Source organism: Euprymna scolopes, chromosome 30 (genome assembly GCF_053919585.1).
Source record: "Euprymna scolopes isolate OS-2025 chromosome 30, ASM5391958v1, whole genome shotgun sequence".
In the NCBI taxonomy this organism is placed as follows: domain Eukaryota; kingdom Metazoa; phylum Mollusca; class Cephalopoda; order Sepiida; family Sepiolidae; genus Euprymna; species Euprymna scolopes.
In genome coordinates, this window is record NC_136511.1 from 27,827,311 (window position 1) to 27,849,845 (window position 22,535).

General features: G+C 33.7%; 2 non-coding genes across 2 annotated transcripts; both read left to right on the top strand.

The window, feature by feature from the left end:
- The first annotated feature begins 877 nt into the window (after window positions 1-877).
- Window positions 878-949, top strand: Trnag-ucc (transfer RNA glycine (anticodon UCC)). Its single transcript has one exon. It is a non-coding gene; the product is annotated as a tRNA-Gly (tRNA).
- Window positions 950-11,829: 10,880 nt separating this feature from the next.
- Window positions 11,830-11,901, top strand: Trnag-ucc (transfer RNA glycine (anticodon UCC)). Its single transcript has one exon. It is a non-coding gene; the product is annotated as a tRNA-Gly (tRNA).
- The last annotated feature ends 10,634 nt before the right edge of the window (window positions 11,902-22,535 follow it).

Below are 22,535 nucleotides of genomic sequence, written 5' to 3' on the forward strand. Positions count from 1 at the left end.
CACCTCCAATCTGGTTTTCATATATATATATATATATATATATATATATATATATATATATATATATATATATATATATATATATATATGCATTGGCATTTAATCTCGAGTTGCCTCCTGGCCTTCATATGTGGTGACTTTTGTAATAAGAAATGCCTTTATTAGACGCATGTACACATCGATTAAGATATTTTTTAAAATATTTTTTTATGTTTACAAAATGCATTTAGTAAGTATTCCCATAGCGTGTGTGAAATATCGAGTATAATGTTTTATGTGTGTCCCTAAACTAACGACCTGCCGGCAGTTTCACCTTGGTATTAAAACAAACAGTTTTTAAGTCATTGTGGGGATGAGTTATTCTATGTTGGATGAAGTAGTTTTCTTATTCTGCGTCGTTCTCGGTGCCTACTCTCAAAGGATTATCCTCCTACTTCTGAGAAGTGGGTATCTTATTGCTAATTGCCTGAAGCTCGCTCAGCGATGAATGCCAACAGAGTTGCTTAGGCAAGTTTAGCAGACCAGAGTACTCACTTTTCAACTCTTGTACTCCACGATCTTAACCTAAAGAAAAAGGAAATTTTACTTTCCTAAAATGAGCCAACAAGCTTACAATAAGTGGGTTAGCCTTATAATGTTTGAATACATTTGTAGAGACTTTTTTTTCCTTTCCGTCAATGCTGAGAAATTTGAACGCACTAATTTAGGTTATTCGAGGCACAACTGAATAAAAATAAAACGAATTACTTTTCACGCTGAGGAATGCTGACATGTGTTGTTTTATGTCCACTCGAGAACAGGAAACTACGTCAGCATTCTTTGAAACAGTCATTTACTAAGATATATATCGAGTTAATTTCTTCTGTCAAGTAGGAAAGCGTCGGTGGTGTAACGGTTAGCATGGTTGCCTTCCAAGCAATCGATCCGGGTTCGACTCCCGGCCGACGCACGTCATTTTCTTTTTTTTTTATTCAACTTTTAGTTTTATTTTAAATATCATGAGAAGGAAAACTGAGAATAAATAAAATAGTACTCAACATTTCGTCCCCATTTCATATGACATCATCAGGATTCCGTAGGAAAAATGCACAAGAGACAGGCCACTTGCGTGTAAAAAAGTAAAAAAAATCATTAAGTTCTTCCTATTCTGAGCAGAATGTATAAATGAGCGTGTGGAAATTTTGGATTATATATATATATATATATATATATATATATATATATATATATATATATATATATATATGCGAGGACGCATCACAGACCGTCTGAAACACGCGTAAACGATTTCAATGACTTAAAAAACATTATTACGATGATCCAAACATAATTCTCAATCAAAACCCAAGACACGGAATAATAAAATAATGTTAAAAAATACACATTGTTGGTGGCTACTCCCTTATTTAAATATATGTATATATATATATATATATATGTATACATATATATACATATATATATACATATATAATATATACATATATACATATATATATACATATATACATATATAAATATATATATACGTATATAAATATATACGCATATACGTATATATATAAACATTAAAACATTATTAATATACATATGTATATGCACACATTTACTTTTTTTATCTTATTTATTATTTATTAACCGTGTCTCCTCATAATTTCAACAAAATAAATAGGATCAAAAAAAGTAAATGTATGTGACTATGAATAATGTTTCAATGTATATATATATATATATATATATATATATATATATATATATATATATATATATATATATATATATATATATATATAACGTCTGGTTTATTCCAAATCGATAAACTAGAAATTTACACGCCCGTTTTCCGTGAATTTTTTAAGGGTGACTGTTTCTCATCTAACTCTGTGTTTGAATGTTAAAATGTAAAAAGTATTACCAAATTAAAAAAAAAAAAAACTATTATTCGACTTCGTTCCTTTTCAATTTTGAATAAGCGAAAAATAAAGATTCTGACTACACGTGCGTATAAAACATGTTTTTTTTTTAAATCGTTAAAAGAGTACCAGAGAAATTGTAAATTTAATAAACAAAGAATAAGTAAAAAAAAAAAAAAGTATGTGTACTTTACGTAACTCAGTTTGCATCTGGAATTTCTTCGGAATATGACATCCACAGAAGAAAGAAAGAAAGAAACAAACAAACAAACAATTCGATCGGTATATGCATGTTCCGCCTGGACATAACAACATAACGAATAAAAAAAAACCCTACTCGCCGGGGATCGGCAATATATATATATATATATATATATATATATATATATATATATATATATATATACCCCAAAACCTCGAAAGCCGTTCTTAACATGGGGAGGTAGGGTGTATTCCTAAAGCCGCTTTTAACATGAGGAGGTTGAGGCGTTTGCTGGGGTACGTCGTAAAAATTAACGAGGTTGCTATTATTTATTGCAAAAATGCTAAAACGTTATTTTTGTGACAAAAACACATGTTTTTTTCTACAAACCTTTATTAAGAAATACAAATGACCGGTAGTTTTTTTTTGTGTGTTTTTTATTTAAAATTTTACTTTACTTTTTCTTTCACATAGCGTTGTTATTATTTCCTCGGTAACGCTCGACTTTATCCGGCTGTTGACGTCATGCGCCGGTGAAAGTCGAACGCTGAAAAAATAATTACACAACACTTAAAGTTTAATTCATTCAATCAGTCTTTGGAAAATAAATATTTGAACTAAAGTGGCGCTTATGCACTTACGTTACCGTGCAATTTTTTTTTAAAATTAGTATTTACACGTTGAATTCAATTTTAAAATATTTTTTGTTTATTAAATTTTTAGGTGAAAGTACAGATAACCCAGTCGGTTACTAATTAGCAACCGAAAAAAAAACGTTACTTTGGATCGTAATAAAAATAAAAATTGCCCCAGTCTCGAAGTATTTCTCCTCTACTGATCGAGGAAAAACACGGAGAAGTGTACTTCACCCTCTGTTTCTCTCCCCCTCTCTTCCTCTCTTAATAACCTTCTCCATTCATCTCTCTACCTCTCTCTCTCTATATATATATATATTTAATTTCCATCTCCATCTCTCCTTGCCCCCTTTCTTTCTCTGATTTCCTGTATCTCTCTCCCCTTCTCTCCTTTCCTCTGTCTCGCTCTCTCTTTCATTTTCTAACTCTCGCTCTATCTCCCTCTATCTCCTTCTCTTTCTGAATTTCTCTCTCACTTTGTCTGTTCTATCTATATATCTTCCTGTCTATCTGGCCATCTCTAATCCCTCATCCTATTGTAGTCTTCTCAATTAATTACAGTGAATATGGCATTGTCAAACATGGATAAATCCTATTTTAGTCTCCTAATTTACTTATTGTGAGAATAGAAGTTATTTGGAAAATACTGCTACCTTGAACAACACCAGGACTAACTGGTAAAAACTTTCTAATTAACTTGATTTTGGCAACCATTCAGTGACAAAATGACATAGCCCTTGCTGCATGTGGAATACCTGCGATCTTACTATCAAATAGAACTACTTATTCTACTTTGAAACTACTATTAAACATTCAATTTTATAAAAATCTCATGTTCAACATCTCAAAACAATCCAATATGGTGAAAAATATTGCAGAAATGCTAACTTATTGTTTGGGATGAATCACAACGGTAGGCAAATAATTACTTGAGGCTCTTGGTCGATCTTTGCAAGATTTGGTGGCAATGGCAGACTATTTGGAAATGCAGTAATATTGCTTACAGGAGATTTCAGACAAATGCTATCTGTAATTCTTAATCAACCCCGGCAGATGAAATAAATGCTTCCCTCAAATACTCTACTTTTTGGTGTCATGTGAAGACATTAAACTTAACTCAAATTATGCATGTCAAGTTGCAGACTGCTCGATCCGCAGTGGGAAATTGGGCACGGAAAAGTGCTGGCTGATCCGAGTTAAGGACGACATTCTTTGACTTTAAACTTCTGTAATTTTATTACATAAAATGAGGAATTGGTTCAAAAGTGTTTTTCCAGATATTCAAATTAATTATACGACTTCCACTTGACTGAGTAAACGAGCAATTCTTGTAGCTCAATACAAAGACGTCCATGTACTTAACGCTATTATTCAACGTAAAATTCAAAGGGGCACATACACATCCATCGACACTGGTGTGGAAGCAGATAATGCGGTTAATTTTCCAATAGCTAGATTTGCCAGGGATGCCTCCGCATATACTGCAACTGAAAATTGGTGTACTAATTATCATGTTGTGAAATATAAACCAATCCAAGCTTTGCAATGGCACATGGCTTGCAATAAAAAAAAGAAACAGCAACCTTAACAGGACCTTGCACAGGTGAAAATATCTTCATTCCACCCATTCCTATGATTCAACCAGATACACCATTATAGTTTAGCAAACTGCATTTTCCAATTTTATTGTCGTTTGCAATAACCATCAACAAATCTCAGGGAACAATCCTTACAATTGTTTGGCTTACACCTACGCACTGACTGTTTTTTCACATGGACAATTTATGTTATGTGTTCAAGAGTCACCAAACCAGAAAATCTCTACATCAGCTAAGAAAATGGAAAAACAAAAACGTTGTACCCATACAAAATGTGGAATTAAACCTATAGGAAACGTGCATTTTCTCATTTTGGAACTTTTTCCATGGCACCAATTTCAGCCACAGCAACACGTGGCAGGGTACAGCTGCTAGTATATATATATATATATATATATATATATATATATATATATATATATATATATATATATATATGCATAGAATAATCCAATCTTTCCACACGCACATTTATAGATTCGGTCTAGAACGGGAAGGATTTTAGGAGTTTTTCCTTTTTCACTCACTGATGGTCTGTGATCGTTTTCGTCTACATTTTTCCGACGAAATCCTGATGATGTCCCCTGAAATATGGACGAAACTTTGATTACTATTTTATTAATTCTCGGTTTTCCTTCTCAAAGCATATATATATATATATATATATATATATTAATTTTATTTATACAAACATTAATGGCTACATATGTGCATACATGTTTCTGTAATCACCCACGTTGGGGGATTACGTCTTCAGGCCAAGAACTACCTTCAAAAGTCTTTTGAAGGTAGTTCTTGGCCTGAAGACGTAATCCCCCAACGTGGGTGATTACAGAAACATGTATGCACATATGTAGCCATTAATGTTTGTATAAATAAAATTAATATACCTGCTCTGTTCACTCATTGAGCACTATTTTGGTAGACACGTGTGGTTTCATTGGATGTACTTCTAGGAAACTAAACTCTACTGGCTATATATATATATATATATACAGGGGGAGTTCAAAAGTAGGTATACAGTATTGAAATTATTGACATTTTATTGAACTGAAAGCTACATACCTTAAAGTAAAAATGCATATACTTTTAGTCTTTTGTTTTTATTAATTAAATTTCCTTTCGATTAAAGTGCATGTACTTTGAATCATTTATTTTTATTTTTTCAGTTAAATTGGCAATTTAACCATGGCCGGTAATTTGACTGACGAAGAGCGATAATGGATATTAAAGCAATACTGGAAGACAGAAAATAGTGAACGCGTAAGAGAACAGTGGGTCAAAACCTTTGCAACACCTTCCCCAACAAGGCTCACGGTTTATTGACTGTGTGACAAATTTGAACAGACAGGGAGTATCCACAATGCACCGAGAAGTGGTCGCCCAATTACTGTGACCACACAAGAAAATGAATTCAAAGTTGCTCAGGCATTCACTCAGAGCCCACAGAAATCGAAATACAGAGCCTCATCTGAACTTGGTATTGAGCGTAGATCATTGGGGCGCCTGATGAATCGTGCTAGTCTAATGTACACGCCTCGATTGATACATTGTTTATTGGAAGATGACTCGGATCGTCGTTTACAAGTTTCTGAAAACATCCTGAGTGAGGAACTTGAAGGTAACGGTATTCTAAATAAAATTGTATGGTCTGACGAAGCAAACTTTAAATTATCAGGTGCCGTTAATCGACACAATTGCCTTTATTATGCAACCGAAGACCCTCGCATCACTATTGAAAAACAACTCAATCAACCCGGGGTAGCAGTATGGGCCGGGCTTTCTTGCAAAGCTGTTGTTGGTCCCATTATTCTTCACACAAGCATTGATCAAACTGTGTTCTTAAACATGTTGCAGGATACAATAATACCCCAAGTACGTGAAAAATACCAAAATGATGACTTTTATTTTCAACAAGACGGGGCCACACCTCATTTTGCACTCACTGTGCCAGCACTACTTGACTTAAAATTTTCGCAACAGATGGATTGGACGCCGTGGCGCCATCGACTGGCCACCACGCTCGCCAGATTTAACTCCTATGGATTTCTTTTTGGGGGGGCACAGTAAAAGATAAGGTGTTTGCACGCAAGCATCGCACTGTCGAAAACATGATTCAGTTCATTTTGGAAGCTTGTCAGGAAATTGATGCTGATAAAGTATTTGTTCTAGAGTGCGCATGAGTGTTCGTTCTCGGTTAGAGGAATATGTTAACACTGACGGCAAGCAATTTGAATACCTGCGGAAATAGGGCTTCCTATTACATGTTTTTCTTATTATACGTGCTAATTATTACTTGTTTATGCAACATTTGTTTGTCTGTATAATAAATGCATTAAACTTTATACGCTTTTTCTTTTTTTGACCACTGTATACCTACTTTTGCATCCACCTGTATATATATATATATATATATATATATATATATATATATATATATATATATATATATATATTAGTCCTCGCGCGAAAAGGCAGAACACAAAATGTCTGAAATAATAATAATAACAGATAACAATAACCAAGACTTTCGCTGGCGAGGACTACTATTGACCGTAACCAGTTATACAGTCCTTTTGAAAATTTCATCTCTATTTTTCTCGTTATGTACTGAATATTTCTTAATGAAACCTATACGAAATATGTACGTTATTAAATTTTAAAGATTTTCCATTCTGAAAGAAATTTAAAAATATTTATCTAAAAATGTTATTTTAAAGTTTTTGTTATAAAAATTCAGATTTTCTCATTATTTAGACCTGTATTACAAAGAGGGGTTTACAAAAATGAGTTGTGGTGTGAGGAGAAATACAAACAGAAACAGAGAGAATATTCAGACCTGTAATAATACAAAGAGGGGGTTGCAAAAATGAGTTATGGTGTGAGGAGAAATACAAACTGAAATAGAGAGAAGGAGAGTTTTAAAATATAATATTAAAAAGATAAGATACAAGTTAGAAAAGCCTATCATCCAATGAAAATTGTTAAACAAAATGTTTTTACTGTAGGCTTTAAAAATAAAAGTACAAGATTCAATTTGAAATGTATTTATCTTCAAAGTGCACTTTTATAAATTTTACAAAGTAAGGTATAAAAATTGAATTTAAATCGAATAAAAAAATTACCTTGGATTTATTTTATGTAATGTACATGTTGTTGCAATTTAAAAACATTATCTTTCATCTAGCAATTCATGATATAGATATAACATTTTCAATGATTTTTTTCAAGTCGAAAGTTTTTGCGAGACATACATACATACATACAGTTAAACAGACATGCGGTATTTATATTATAGAAGATTATTAGCCTGGGTTCCCGGTGTTGCCTAGGTGTTTGGAAATGTGTATTAAGTAAAAAAAAAAGAGGAAGCAGACAGGCAGGGTCAATCCCGTACCGCGAAGGAGCAAAAGAACGTGATAAAAAAACCGTGACGTGTTTGCTGTTGCGTCCATCGCCAGACCGGAAGTGAGTTAGCTTAAAATTAAGGCTAGAAAACCGAAAAGAAGGGATGCTTTTCGGAAATATCGGCGAAAAAACGACCCCCTCCTTTTAGAAAAGTGTCAAGTTGATGGTAAAGAAAATAATGTTTTTGCCCAGTTTTTCGATATTTGTCATATGATGGGTTAGTCTTCAAAATGATACCGACTTCGTGAAAATTCATCGCTTTGTTCGAAAGTTTTAAGCAGACATACAAACATGCATACATACATTCATACCTCCATTTAAACAGTCAGGTGAGATTTATATTATAGAAGATGATTTATGAGCGTAATGCCCTAATTCTTGGTATTTATCAAAAAGCTAGCTATAATACCCTGGGTGGCCATGGGTTGGATAACAATATCGACCAAAATTTAAAGACATAGGTCCAATGTTTATTTTGTTGTTATTCACAGCATAGATATAAAAATTGTCACTTTATTTAATAAACGCAATTCGTGTTGGAACATTCCATTCTGCTGTATATTCTATACTATGAATATGGACTTTCGAAACAGACCTTAGAGTCCTGACGCATCAGTAGTTGGCGTTAGTTTATCTAAATGCTCATTTACGATGTAAATTCTTTTAATTTATTGTCTTTTAAAATAAGGTACTAGGATCCATCCAAAGTAGTAACTGCTATTTATATTTCCTGAATAAGTTGGAAAGCTACAAAAACGGGAGTAGTACCATAAAAACTAGCGAGTTTTAGGGCTTCAGAAAATTTTCTTCATTATTCTACACTTCCTTCTTTTTTCTTCATTATTCTACACTTCTTTATTTTTCACACGAATGTATTTGTTGAACTTATGCTGATCTGCAGTAAATCAGTAGAATTTAATGTTGATAATATTATTTTTATTGACTTTTCACCCCCCCCCCAAAAAAAAAGCACAGTACAAATTTGATGTGCAAGGCTTAGTCCTAATTTGTAGAGATTCTATGTAGGGAGTTGAGCAGCAAGATGTATGTTTACATTATACTTGAACTTACAGTCAGAGAAGCAAAGACGGACGATAATTCCAAAGTCTAGTAGTCCCTTAAAAGAAACTATTAGAGTAGAAGCCTTTCTGGCATTTGGGGATCTCTAATATGTAGGAATGGAATTATGCTGCTTGTCAGATTTATTGGTGTTATTTACGTCGAGAGGGTACAAGGACTTGTAGTTCGTCTGAGCACATACCATTTAAATGCTTGTAAAAGAGGGATGCAACATTTCACCAATGGGACAGGTTGGTTGATCGAAGTACTTTCAGGCAATTAATCATTAACCATCGCTAATAATGGTTGAAAAAGTTTTTTTTTGTAATTATTAAGCTTAGTATTGGCAGCACTGAATTTTATCATCCGTTTTTGTCCCTATCCCACTACAGACTGGAGGTTTCCTCTATCTTTTTCGCTATTGCCTTGGATATGTGTTCATTCGTTCTCATCTTGTGTCTGTTATCGAGCGTGGTGTCGTCAGCAAATATACACATCTCGGGGAAAATGTTGTCAGTGAGGTTATTTATGAATATCAGGAAAAATAAAGGCCAGGGATCAAGCCCAAGGCACACCTGCATTGATATCATATTGTTTTTTGACGTTCGACTATCGAGGACAGCCTGGGTTCTTCTTTTACTTAAGAAGATTTCTGATATTAAGTATTCGTCCAGTAATAAGACATGATCAGATTTTCATGTAAGGACCATACTGTCGTACTCTGTCAAAGGCCTGAGATATATGCAACAGCCGTCCTTTCATTATCCAGTGCATAATATATACGTTAAGAGATTACAGTTACGATATCTGCAGTAAAACCAGCTTGCCTAAATCCACACTGTTGGCCCGACAACAGTTTAGCAACTGTGACCTGGTGGACTAGAGATTGTATAATTAAGGACTCCAGGATTTTTGAGAAAAGAGAAAGGAGGTGAATAATATAATGGGTCAGCCCTTTCACCAAAAATCTGTTTAATCAAATCAAGCTCAAATCATGCTTTAATTACACTCAACAATTATAGAAAAAGATAAATGCAACACCAATAACAAGAAAATTTATATATAATAATAAATGTTTATAAAGCAATGAAAAAAAAGAGTTGTACTCGCCGCTTAGGAGAGTGCTATCGTACGAAATGTCTACAACTAGGAGGGAGAGAAAGCAGAAAGGATACCACGCACAGACACTCGATAAATTAACAAAAAAGCGGCAAGATTATAGACGATTCAAAACGTTGAATTAACTTACAAAATGCTTTATGTTTATGTCTTAATGTAACAGAAATGATTAATGTAAATATAAAATAAAATTGTAACCAACTTACCATGGATAAGCGGCTAACAAAGGTAGGCTAAGAGTAGGACGAAGCAGTAAGAAAGAACTGAGAGATCATAGTTAAGCATAGTATACACACATATACACTTTTTCTTGCATTATATATATATTTTTTACTTCCCCTTTATATATATATATATATATATATATATATATATATATATATATATATATATATATATAGACTGGGTGGGCGACGTTGCCTGGGTGTTTGGAGGTGTGTATTGAGCAGCAATTATAAAAGTGGTAGTGGGCAGGCAGGTCAAACCCGTACCGCGAAGGAGGAAAAGAACATTGAAAAAACGTAACGTCTTTGTCATGGCGTCCATCGGCAAACTGGAAGTGGCGAAAGTTTAAATTAATGCTAGTCAATCGAACAGAGGGTATGACTCGAGAATATCGAAGAAAAAAGCGACCCTTCCTTGTAAAAAGTGCCCAGTTGAGGGTGAAGGAATTTATGTTTTTAGCCAATTTTTCGATATTTGTTGTCCGAAGGGCCCAACTTCAAAACGATGCCGATCTCGTTAAAATCTGTCACCTCTGTCGAAAGTTTTTTTATATGGTAATCACCTATTATCAAGGCCCGGAAGCCACTCATGGATAAGGGTTATTGCGTGTACAGTAATCAATGAGATAATATCGCAGTAATCGTTAGTAATGAAGATTTGATAAAATGTCTTACTTAAAGGGGCGGTTTATCAGGAATTCGTTTATGTTGGACTTGAACACATCCAAGTTGTAGTCCGGTGGGAAGCAGGCAAACGGAACAGTTCCACAGGCGTGCAGTTCTAAGAAAGAAGCTTTGTTCATGGAATCCGCGTTTTGATTTAGGCACAGATAAAGAGCGGGGAACATTATTAACAGCGGTTTCAGATAGACGAGTGTTTTTCGTGATATATTGGCGAAGGGGGACCACTACCAGACATTTTTTTTTTATCTGAAAGAGGAGATATTCTCTCGCACAATGCAATTTAAAAACCTTTGTAAGCAATTTATTTGAGGTTAAGACAAAAAAAAACGGCTAAATTGACTGGACTAGTATCAAATAATCTAAAAGGGTTGATATGCCGTAAACCAAAATCAAATAAAACCAAACCAATGAGTTTATAATTATATTCAACTTCATGAAAACTGTTGATTTATAAAATTTCACATTGATATATTTGTTATTTTTGAAGATATACTTACAATAATTGAGTTGAGAGAGGGAAACTAGAATCGGGAGGACCCTTTAAAGATGGCGGTCGTTGACCCCTTTCCGCAAGGTCAATTTTGGTAAACTTTTTTTTTTTATCTGAAAGAGGAGATATTCTTGCCCACAATGCAATTTAAAAACTTTTGTTAGCAATTTGTTTGAGGTTCAGCCACAATTTGACTGGACTATATAAGAAAGTTCTCTTCTGTGAGAAGAAACAATAGAAAAGTGGCTGGAGACAACACAAGAGATTTCGTTGTCGAGGGCGTTTTTTCCCCGGTAAAACTCCTCCCTCCGAAACAAAAGTTTGAGAAACTGTTTTGACTAATTTAGGTTATGCGAGTCATAAATGACTGAAAATAAAATAAATTCGCGTTTCGCTGAGAAATGCTTACGCTAGTTGTTTTATGTTTATTCAGGAAAAGCTCAGCATCAGCAGTTTTTAAAAATGTATAGAGTTATATTACTAGCTCAAAAAGGCAGGCGTCGGTGGTGTAACGGTTAGCATGGTTGCCTTCCAAGCAATCGATCCGGGTTCGACTCCCGGCCGACGCATGTAATTTTTTTTTATTATATTTTAAATATTTTGTAATATATATATATATATATATATATATATATGTATAACTACTTCATTTATTCGCATAATTTAATATATGAAAGTATAGATTTATGCGTAAACTTTAAGTATTTACTTCAAAAGTGCTCAATACGTAGGTAGAGCTAGTTAGTAATTTATAAAATATATATGGCGATTAAGCTACACTGAATACTCTGCGTTTCATCCAACTATAGGATTCGTCAGGCTTATGCGCGAATTCTGTCGTTGCTTCTTGTTTTTATATATGTTGAGGATTTCTAGTCGGCCAATCAGCTTTCTAGTATCCACCGCGCCCCTTCCTACCAGCCAATGGGCATGCATTTTATCAAACAAAGGATCTGTTTTAGAACTAGTTTAGTGGGTTTAGGTGGTCGTTCTCCTTTTTTTTTATACATATAAATATACCTATGTGCACACAACAATGCACATACATATACATATATACATATATATATATATACATATATATACATATATGTATGTGATCGTTTATGTATATTCATGTTTATTTAATTTATTTATTTGTTTTTTTTTTCCTATTGTTATTGTTAGTTTTAAAGCTATTTTGTATCGCTATCCTAGAGTAAGTTTTATTTTGTGAACAGTTGTTTGCTATTTCCCGCCTACATTTTAATAGATTTTGAGGTTCTTTAAAGTACAGGATAGAAAATTTTTCATGGAGGCATAATTTACATGGGTCGTCTAAATGTCTGCATGTGGTAGCTTGTCTCATTATTTTCCATTCGACTACCGGCGAATGTCCGCTTTCTTTGAGTTCCCAGTATTTATTCGCTAGTGTTGTTTTTATACGGTGTTTTTTATTTTGAATGTGCTTTTGTGGTCATAGTATCGGGTTTTGAAATCTAAGGAAGTCATACCTATGTAATATTTCTTGTTATTCGGGTTTTCTTTCGAAAATATTGTTGCTTGATAAACTACGCTTTTTGTTAGACATTTATTTTGGACTGGGCAAAGTGTGCGGTGTCTACAATTGCATTTATCTTGTTCGTTATTAGTATTTTTATTTATGGTATGGTTATTCTTGTCCGGGGCTGGTTTGTTATTATTATTATTATTATTATTATTATTATTATTATTATTATTATTATTATTATTATTTCTGCTTGTGTTGGTTTTATTTCTGTCATGGTGTCTACTTTTTTATTATTTTGTTGTTGTTTACATTGTTTTCATTTAGTATTTTGTTATTATGTGCCTTAATTATCATCTCTAAATTTTCGCAACAACTGTAAGATAACTTCAAGGTATTTTTATTGAAGATTTTGTGTAAGGGGTTGGTTGCGGGAAAGTGTTTTTCAATAAGATCTAGAAATTTCTTGTCAAGTTTTGTTTTTAACATTTGATTGTATTGGCCGTATACCAAATTATAGTTCTTTTTCTTCTGTTTTTAATTTTATTATAGTTGTTGATGTTTTGTTGCTTATATTTGATATCGATATTTTGTATCCACTATTTTTTAGGGCTGTTTCGTAAATATTGGATGACCTGTTAAATGCATTTTCGTCGCTTGAGTTATTACTGAGTCTACTTACGATCGAGTTAGGAATATGTTTTATAATTGATGGTGGGTGGTTGGACTTAGGGTTTACGTAAATTGGAGTAGCGTTATCTTTTAAGTATGGTTCATATGTGTTTTATCTAAGTTTAACGTGACGTCCAGGAAGTTTGTTATTTTAATGTTAGCTGATATGTCCGCTTTTAGGCCTAATTTTTTTCATTTCTTTGTGTATGATTTTCTTAAAGTTTTCTCCCTTGACTTTGTTGGAGTTTTTTTATTATAGCTAGTCCGTCATCTCTATATAGGCCGATATCCGTAGTATCGAATATGTTTGTGAGGGTATATAGAATGAATAATCCCACAAGATCTGATGCCTTTGCAGAGTCTCTGGCACCCATCGCCAAATCGAATGAATTTTTCATTTTATTTTTTATCCATTGGTTATTGTTATTTATTAGAACTGATTTTCTACATTTTTTAATTATGTTGATTTCTTCTGAGGATATATCAGTGTATACCTCGGCTAATTCTAGGGCAATGTTAAAAAGTTCTTCGGATATCGAGGGATAAAAGTCTATGATGTCAAACTGTATGAACGTACATTTATCTTTGTTTTCTATAATTTTAAACCAGGTGATTGCTTCGGTAGTATTTGCCCACTGGTTTAGTTCTAGGTCCTGTTTGATTTGTGGTTTACTCTAGAAAGTATAGTTTTGCTAATTCTACCTATTTCTGGTTTAGTTGGGTTTATCAGGGGGGTGCTGGGATTATTATTAAAGTCCCATTTGTGGTCTTTAAGCAGAATGTATGACTCTCTAGGTTTCAATTTGCCAACTTTATCGCTAATTTTTAGTTTGTCGGTAATTTGTTTACTTTCAGTATTTATTATATCTATGTAATCGCATTTGTTTGTGTCTAGTTTTTTTTAGTTTTTTGTAATGTTTTCTGTGATTAGTTTGTTATATGATTGCTTATCTATTTTATAAAAGTTTCTTGTTTTATCTGCTTTCACAAAGATTTTATTAGAGTTGTTTATGTTTCTAACGATTTTGTGTAGTTTCCGTTGGAAATTGTTAGGTTGATTGTGAAATTCTAGGTTTTTAATTACGTTTAAAAGGTCATTTTCAAAGTTTATCAAGAGGTCTACTGTTTTCGCATTTTTAAGGGTTTTAAAACCATAGGATTCTTTTTTGTTTACGTTTTCATTTTTAAGGAAGAAATTTGCTCGCCATCGCATTCGGCGTATTAGTTCATCTGTTTTTTGGATTAATTTAATAATATAGCTATGCTTGCTGGGTGTGGGGATGTTTTTTAGCGATGTTTCGAAATTTACTCTTTCCATATCTATTTTTAATGTGGTGAAATAAATTCTTTTGAAAGTGCTCGACTGTTTTAGGAGCTAAGTATAACTAGTGACCCATATATATATATATATATATATATATATATATATATATATATATATATATATATATATATATAGTGACCCAAGGAAAGCTAAATGGAGGCAATCTAGAACATAGGCTGTAGAGCAGAGAAAAAAAGGCCAAAGACCCTAGTGTTTGGATGTGATGTTTTGAATATAATAAACTAGTTTTTACCAAAGTTTCATTTCATTCGGCCAATACACTAAGAAACGGGGCTTAATTAGAGTCGGGGCCCGTTTTTTGGGTGCCACCATATATATATATATATATATATATATATATATATATATATATATATATATATATACAGACAGGGAGAGTGATAGGGATATGGGTTGACGGATAGTGAGAGACGGGGAAAGCGAGACAGAAACAGAGAAAGAGAAAAAGAGTATGGAGAAAAAATAGATAGATGTATCGATTATCGCAAATTATGGTACTCAAAGAAATATTCCTTTAATTCGTTCTGAAATGATGTCGATGAATTTCATTCAAGTGAAATTCTCTACAAATGCTTCAGATTTTGCTAGTCTGATATATTTACATAAATAATCCGCCTAAAGTGTACGCACGAGCGGCATTTAAAAAATTCGTTCTCTTATTCCGTATTTCTGACTTCAGAAATCCCATTAATTTCTCATTAATTCGGTGTAGAAGTTTTGAGTTGGCAATGAAGATTATTTTCGGTCTGTTAGCAGACAGAATCCTAATGAAGACAATTACGCGATGTATGATAAAGACGAGGAAGCAGAGAATCTGGTTAACGCGTCAACAATTTCTTTCATTTTTTTCTTGAAATTATGGCTCCAGTTTTTACTCGAGCGAGGCCGTCTACAAGTGCTTACGGAACACAAGATCTATAATAATTGCTTTGTGAAAAAGATAGATCAATAGATAGATAGATCCCATGGACTAATACAATATATGTGTGTATGTGTGTGTATGTGTGTATGTGTGTGTGTGCCTGTCCGATACTAATGATGCATAATGATTGTCATAAAATGTATATGCTAATTAACATATCGCAGGATAAATCTTTAATCTTATTAAATCCTGTTTTTAATCTCCTAAATAGCTATATAGTAGGCAGCTGATGATACCCCTTTTCTAATTAACAATTATAGATAAGGTTTTCTTTTTTTTCATCCTTATATACTTCAATTGTTTTTTATAATTGTAAATTTTTAGAAGTCGGCTTATGCAAGTGGTAAGTCTATTTCTATTTAACAATTTAAGTTAAATATTTATTTTTTCTTATAGTAGAATTCTCTTTGGTAATTGTAGACATTTTAGAATCGGATTATAAGTGCTAAGTCTGCGATAGGTTACATTTGGTTAGAATCCGATTCTAAAATGTCTACAATTTCCAAAGAGAATTCTACTATAAGAAAAAGAAATATTTAAAGTCTTCGCTCTTGCATGACATTTGTTTTACACTTGATAGAAATTAAACGATTGACTCCTGATGAGCTTATTGATGAAAGGGGCCCTAGAGTCTTCCCGACCTTATTTAAAGCGCTTTATAATTTTTTTTTTACAGTAAAACACTTATATAGATTTGTAGCGCATGATTATATAAAGCCGTAACAATTACCCACTAATATGGCACCAATAGCTACTGCATGGTTCAGAATCCATTCAGCAAATGGCAGTACAGCAACCCTAATACTTTGCACCTGCTAATAGGACAGGCTCCTTAGTAGTTAAACTAAGGTTCGGGTCCCTGACTATCAGGCAGATAACGTCAGCCCAGATAAAACATTTACCTCCAGCACTTTTACTAGTGACGTGGCCACAAGGATAGACATAGAATCAGAAAATTTTCCGACATCTCAAGCGACTGTTCACACAAAATACTGCCAGCCTACAATACAACCATTTTTCTCCTTTTATCAGAAAATCACTCATTAGAAATGAGGACTGAGAGACAAAAAAGAAGCGAGAGTAACAGAAGCTACCGATAACACATCCACAATGCACGGTCTACTCTCAATTAAAAAAAGATAATATTGAGTATTGTACATATATTAAGTCCACTTTACGTGTTTAAGGGGAAGTATGGTGATAAGTTCCCCACCCACAAAGTTAAAATAAATAGAACTTTCGAATCTATTTATGCTATATTTCAAATCAGTTTGCTAGACTTTAATGAACGGACAAGAAAATCTCTTATTAAATAAAATAAGCAAAAGAATAAATATATCAATTATATCAAATCAATATAATCAAATATATCAATGCAATAAATATAAATAATAGTTAACATTTGCCAAGAATGAAGACAGAATACATATAAAAATTAAACTACTGTTTAGTGTCCGTCTCAATGAAAAATATTAAATATATGACTCTCTTTAGATTCGCTTTAGTTCAGCATTCTAGAAAAATTTTAAAATTTAGCCGTTATAATATTCACTTTTCCATAGAAGGCTATAACATAACATAAATATTGACTCAACGGGTCACGGGTAACACACACACACACACACATATATGTATATATATATATATATATATATATATATATATAAATTGTGAGAAATTAATCTCCCAAACTCAATACTCCCTGGCCGAGGCAAAAATAGTTCCACAATTACAAAAGCATATCTTTAAACTCTAATTTATTCGGTTATAACATCAAAGAAATGTTTTTAGTCCAGGTACAGTTCTTGCAAAACGGTTGTTCAGTTTTGCCTCCCGATTGGGAGCCAGTAATTAACTCATTTTGGTAGAGTGGTAACGTGGTTTTCCTTCGAAAAGATCTATGGGGTTCATGGTGGACCCGGAAAGAGTTCTGATGCCTTTAATTAGGTAAAATTCGAGTCCTTTGAGACTCCAATTGAATTGAAAATTTCGTAAAGTGTTTTACTGATGCCTTCCTCTAATTAGGATACATTGGGCACAATATAAAAGTGGCTCTGCTTGTAGAGATTTCAAGTCCTTTTTCGCCAAACATTTAGGTGAAGTAAACATGATGAAATTATTACGGCTCCATTCGCAATAAGGAATTCAACTTGGAGTCGACTTTTGTGAGTCTCTCTCGCCGGGAGGTTTTTCGTAGACTGAAAAAAAAATGGATGTTTACAAAAAAGGCGCCAAGTAATTATCTTGGCCCATATTAATTAGCCAATCACATGCTGCCTACAAGAAATGTGCGCAGGCGGCTTAAAACATTGAAAATGGTATTGTAACTGGAATTTCTCACAGAATATCCATTCTTCTTTACTCTGAAATGTTGTCCCTGAATTTTGACTCCACTGAAACATTTATACACATATGTAACCAATAATGATCGTATAATAAACAGATTATATATATATATATATATATATATATATATATAGAGAGAGAGAGAGAGTGAAAGATGGACAGACATACATGCAGACAAACAAAGAGAGAGAGAGAAGGCAAAAGTGAAAGAGAAATCTGAATAGATAGAGAGTATGAGGGAGATAACTAGAATAGATAAATATATAGATAAAATTGATCTCATTTTTGCTATACTATTTAAAAATCACTTTTGTTGTTGTTTCCCCGGTTCTCTTTAAACTCTTAAACAAAGCTTTAATTGATCTTGGTGTCCTTACTGCTGCGAATTTGCATCCGTTTTTCCCGTTTTCAAGGATACTGGCGAAAAAACGTAACCTACTAAATTATAGCCGCTGCCGCTGCGAAGGAGAATGGCTCATTTACCTTGCGAATGTTACTTGAAACAACTTTTTTCACATTCATGAAGTATGTTTTCCACATCTAGACTGGTCCATCTGCAAGTATCGTTTTACTCTTTAGAGACAAAGGTAAAAAAAAATTGCACTAGCAACCAAACCCTAACATCTGTCCCGTCGTCGAAATGTTGCAGCTTTCTGTCTGTTTTTCAAGTATTTTAATGAAATGTGCTCTGATGAACTTGAAGCATCTCTACTCCCTCGATGTATATACAGCTGATTAATCAGACAAGCAATAAAATCCCACACCTACACTCTGGAGGTTATTAGATGCAAAAAAAAAACTTCGACTTAAATCGTTTCGTCCCATGAACTGATATACTTTGGAATTCCTTACCGGTTCGCTGCTTCCCAGTCTGTTCTGACAAAAGTTCGAGTGTAATATGAACAGATATCTCGCTGCTAAACTTTCAACATAGTGTATCTGTCTATTCTGTTCAAATTAGTAGTCACTTACGTTTAAATTTGCACTTTGCTGTTTTGGGGATGAAATACCACTAAAAAAGATGGATCGACTAATATAGTCCCACTAGTGTACACTTATTTGGCTTCCAATGAAGGTAAAGTTAGGAAAATTGAGTCCCTTAATCGATATTGGGGCTAAAACTTACTCAGTTTAGAAAGATTTCTTTATTAACTATAGGTAAAAAAGACAAAGTATGGTATCAAAACATAAGTAAGTACCGGGAGTTGAACCCGGATCGATTGCTGGGAAGACAACCATGCTGACTGTTAAATCACCGACGCGCGACTGTTGTATATTAAACTTTATAGCTAATAAATCTTTAAGTATGAATATTAACGCTCTGGAATGTTTGAATTTGATGTAAATAGTATATGTTTAATTCATTTTTTGTTTGCATATAAAAAGTTGATTTATTTAACATGAAAAAGAGAATGACAAAAACGAAGAAAAAAATAGTAATTTTGTAAAAGTTAAAGATTTTGATTAGTAGGACTTTTTAACTAAAAAAAATGTTTAACTAAAAAATTATACAAAATACTGTTAGAAACCAACTTAATATATGCCAGCCTATTTCACAGTAACATACTGAGTATTTTGTATAGTTTTTAGTTTGATCTTCTTTTCCCAAACATAACCTATTCAACACTGAGCACGCTGGCATTTGTACTTTTCAACATATACTGATAAACTAGGTGTGTCAGAAATTTCGTGAAAAATATTGAATAATTCCACCCCGTCTTTCCAAGCTTATAACTCCTCGAAAAATTGTAATTCAAGCCCTATTTTTTCAATTAAAGGAGCAAGGACCTAGGTTTCATTAAAAACAAAATAAAACAAACAACGTGTCTTTCTTTTAAAAAGGTTTTAAACTTCGGACTTTACAGGTAAATTTAAAAAAAAAAATACTTTTTTGTTTTGAATTTGAATATATTATTTATTGCTCTTTTATCTTCAATTTGTGATATATAATAGGTTGGTGAGTAAATTGATTATTAACTTTTTAATAGACATTTCACAATGGGAGCCGTGAATTAATTCGACCCCTTGTCTTTCCAAGCTTATAACTACTCACAAAATGTAATTCAAGCCCTAATTTTTTTTCAATTAAAGGAGCAAGGACCAAGGTTTCATTTAAAAAAAACAAAAGAAAAAACAAACAACGTAGTTTAAAAAAAAGGTTTTAAACTTCGGACTTTACAGGTAAATTTATAAAAAACACTACTTTTTTTTTTTAATTTGTATATATTATTTATTGGTCTTTTATCTTTAATTTGTGATATATAAAACTTTGATGAGTAAATTAATTATTTACTTTTTAATAGACACTTGAAAATGACGTGAAAGAGCATAAAATTTCACATTGACCCTGAAAATATCGTAAAAAATAGGATCAATAGAAAAATTTTGATAGATTTTTAAAGTTTAAAAATTGAAAGCTACTGAGCTGGTAAAATTCAATTAATTGCCTTACTGTTTTTTTTTAATCTATTAGTTTTAAAACAACTTTAATAGTTTATTTTGGAAGTATAATCCATAAAGAAAATAAACAACCCACTTTTAAAAGTAAAATTACGAGTTTTTTTTTCACCTTATTAATTGTTTCACTTTTTTTCTTAGGTTTTTAGTCGCGTGCAAGCGACTCTGTAAGTCACTCCGTCGGTCGGTCTGTCCGTAACACTTTTGTGCTCGGCCTTTTTTGTTAAGATCAAAGGTCTGTTGTTAATAGATGATGTTGTTAGCTTTTTAAGCTTTTCTTGGACTTTTGGCCAAGATCAAAGCTCGTTTTTCAATCTCACACACGACCCCTCTGTCGAAGCTCGGCGAAGACCGAGGGGGAACAAACATTCTACGCCGAATGCCGGTCCGCACTTAGAGCGTTTCTGGGGACCAGTGTCCTCAAACAGTCTAGGAACAGGCTTTATCTGGAGCTAGTGGGGCGTAGCACAAAGGAACCACTAGTGAAATGGACGGGGATGTCGTTAGAGGAGGTCCGCTCCGAGTGGAGTTGGGCGCCGCGTCGGGACTTTCTTACAAACTCGGAATTTTCCCTTACCTGGCGACTTGTCCGGAACGCACTGCCCTTCCTTCAAGAAATCAACCTGTACAATGAATAAACCCGGGTCTACTGCCTGCGCTGCGACGAAGACATGAGGGAAACAGCCGGTCATGCCTTTTTTCTGCTGCAGCAGGCTCATAACCCTCCCAGGGTACGTCAACGAGGTAACGGCTCGCATCGATGCCAAGCGCTGGCTTGGGCTCGACGAATCATATTTTGTGGAGAACATTGATCCGCCGCTGCCTAGTGAGAAAAGAATGTTTTTTCTAGCGATACTAGCAGTAGCGAGGATGGTCATATGGATCACACGCCTCAAGCGAGTCCGCGAAGGGATATCTGTTCCGGATAGGGATATGATCGTCTACTTTAAACATCTTCTTAAAGTAAAGATCAGATGCGATTGGAAGAGGTGGCCTTGAGTGGGCTTTGCCAATAGGTGGGTGCATGACGCTAGCTTGTGCTTCCGACGAGGCGTCAAGTTTGAATTCGTGTTACCATCATAAGCATGGCACGCGCGGTATTGGGTCCTACGGAGCCCATCCCGCTAGGTTAGATAAATAAAAAGTAGAGACTCTTGACTGGTGGTACGAATGAGATCCTGTCCCCCGATTTTTTTGTTTTTTGGCACTAGAGAACCTTCCGAGGCTACCCTACCACTGCCCCCCTATCTTTTTGTTTTTCACCCCCTGGTCAACCCCTACTCGAAGGTCGCCGTCTACCCCCCATCTTCCCCCTTTTTTGTTTTTGACAATTATTTATTTTTCCTTCCTACACCCGATAAGAATTCTTCCCAATCCCCACTAGGGATCTCCCGCTTATTTTCGGTGCCCCGGAGAACAGTAGGTGATCTAACTTTCTAGATTAGCTCAGCGAGGGGCCTTACTAACAATGCACTAGGCAATTTTATTTTTTGTATAGTTTTTCTAGATTCCACACGTACTGTTTCTCTTCCAAATTCAAGAACTCTTTATTTTCCAATGAATTGAACTTTTTTCACACGCATACACAAACACACACATTTTAATAAAAAAAACATGTTTTACACACACACACACACACACACACACACACACACACACACGCACACACACAGAAATTGTAAATATTTTTTTTGTTTTTTTTAACAAAAACGTTGGGGTTTTCGTTAGTTAGTTTAGAGTCCACAGAGTGAATGAGGTATTGTGGTAAATGTTGCCAGTCAAGAGTAAAGTCGCCAAAGACTCCATTTTCACTTTAGTAACAAAGACCCTGCAACACTCACCATCCCACTTCTTGTATGGTCTTGTGCCTAAGTTTGTTTACAAATGTGATTTTTTTGCTTTTATTTTAATTTCTCATTATTTAATTTTAAAAATTTTTCATTACGGAAATAAACTATATAAACAAGATCAAAGT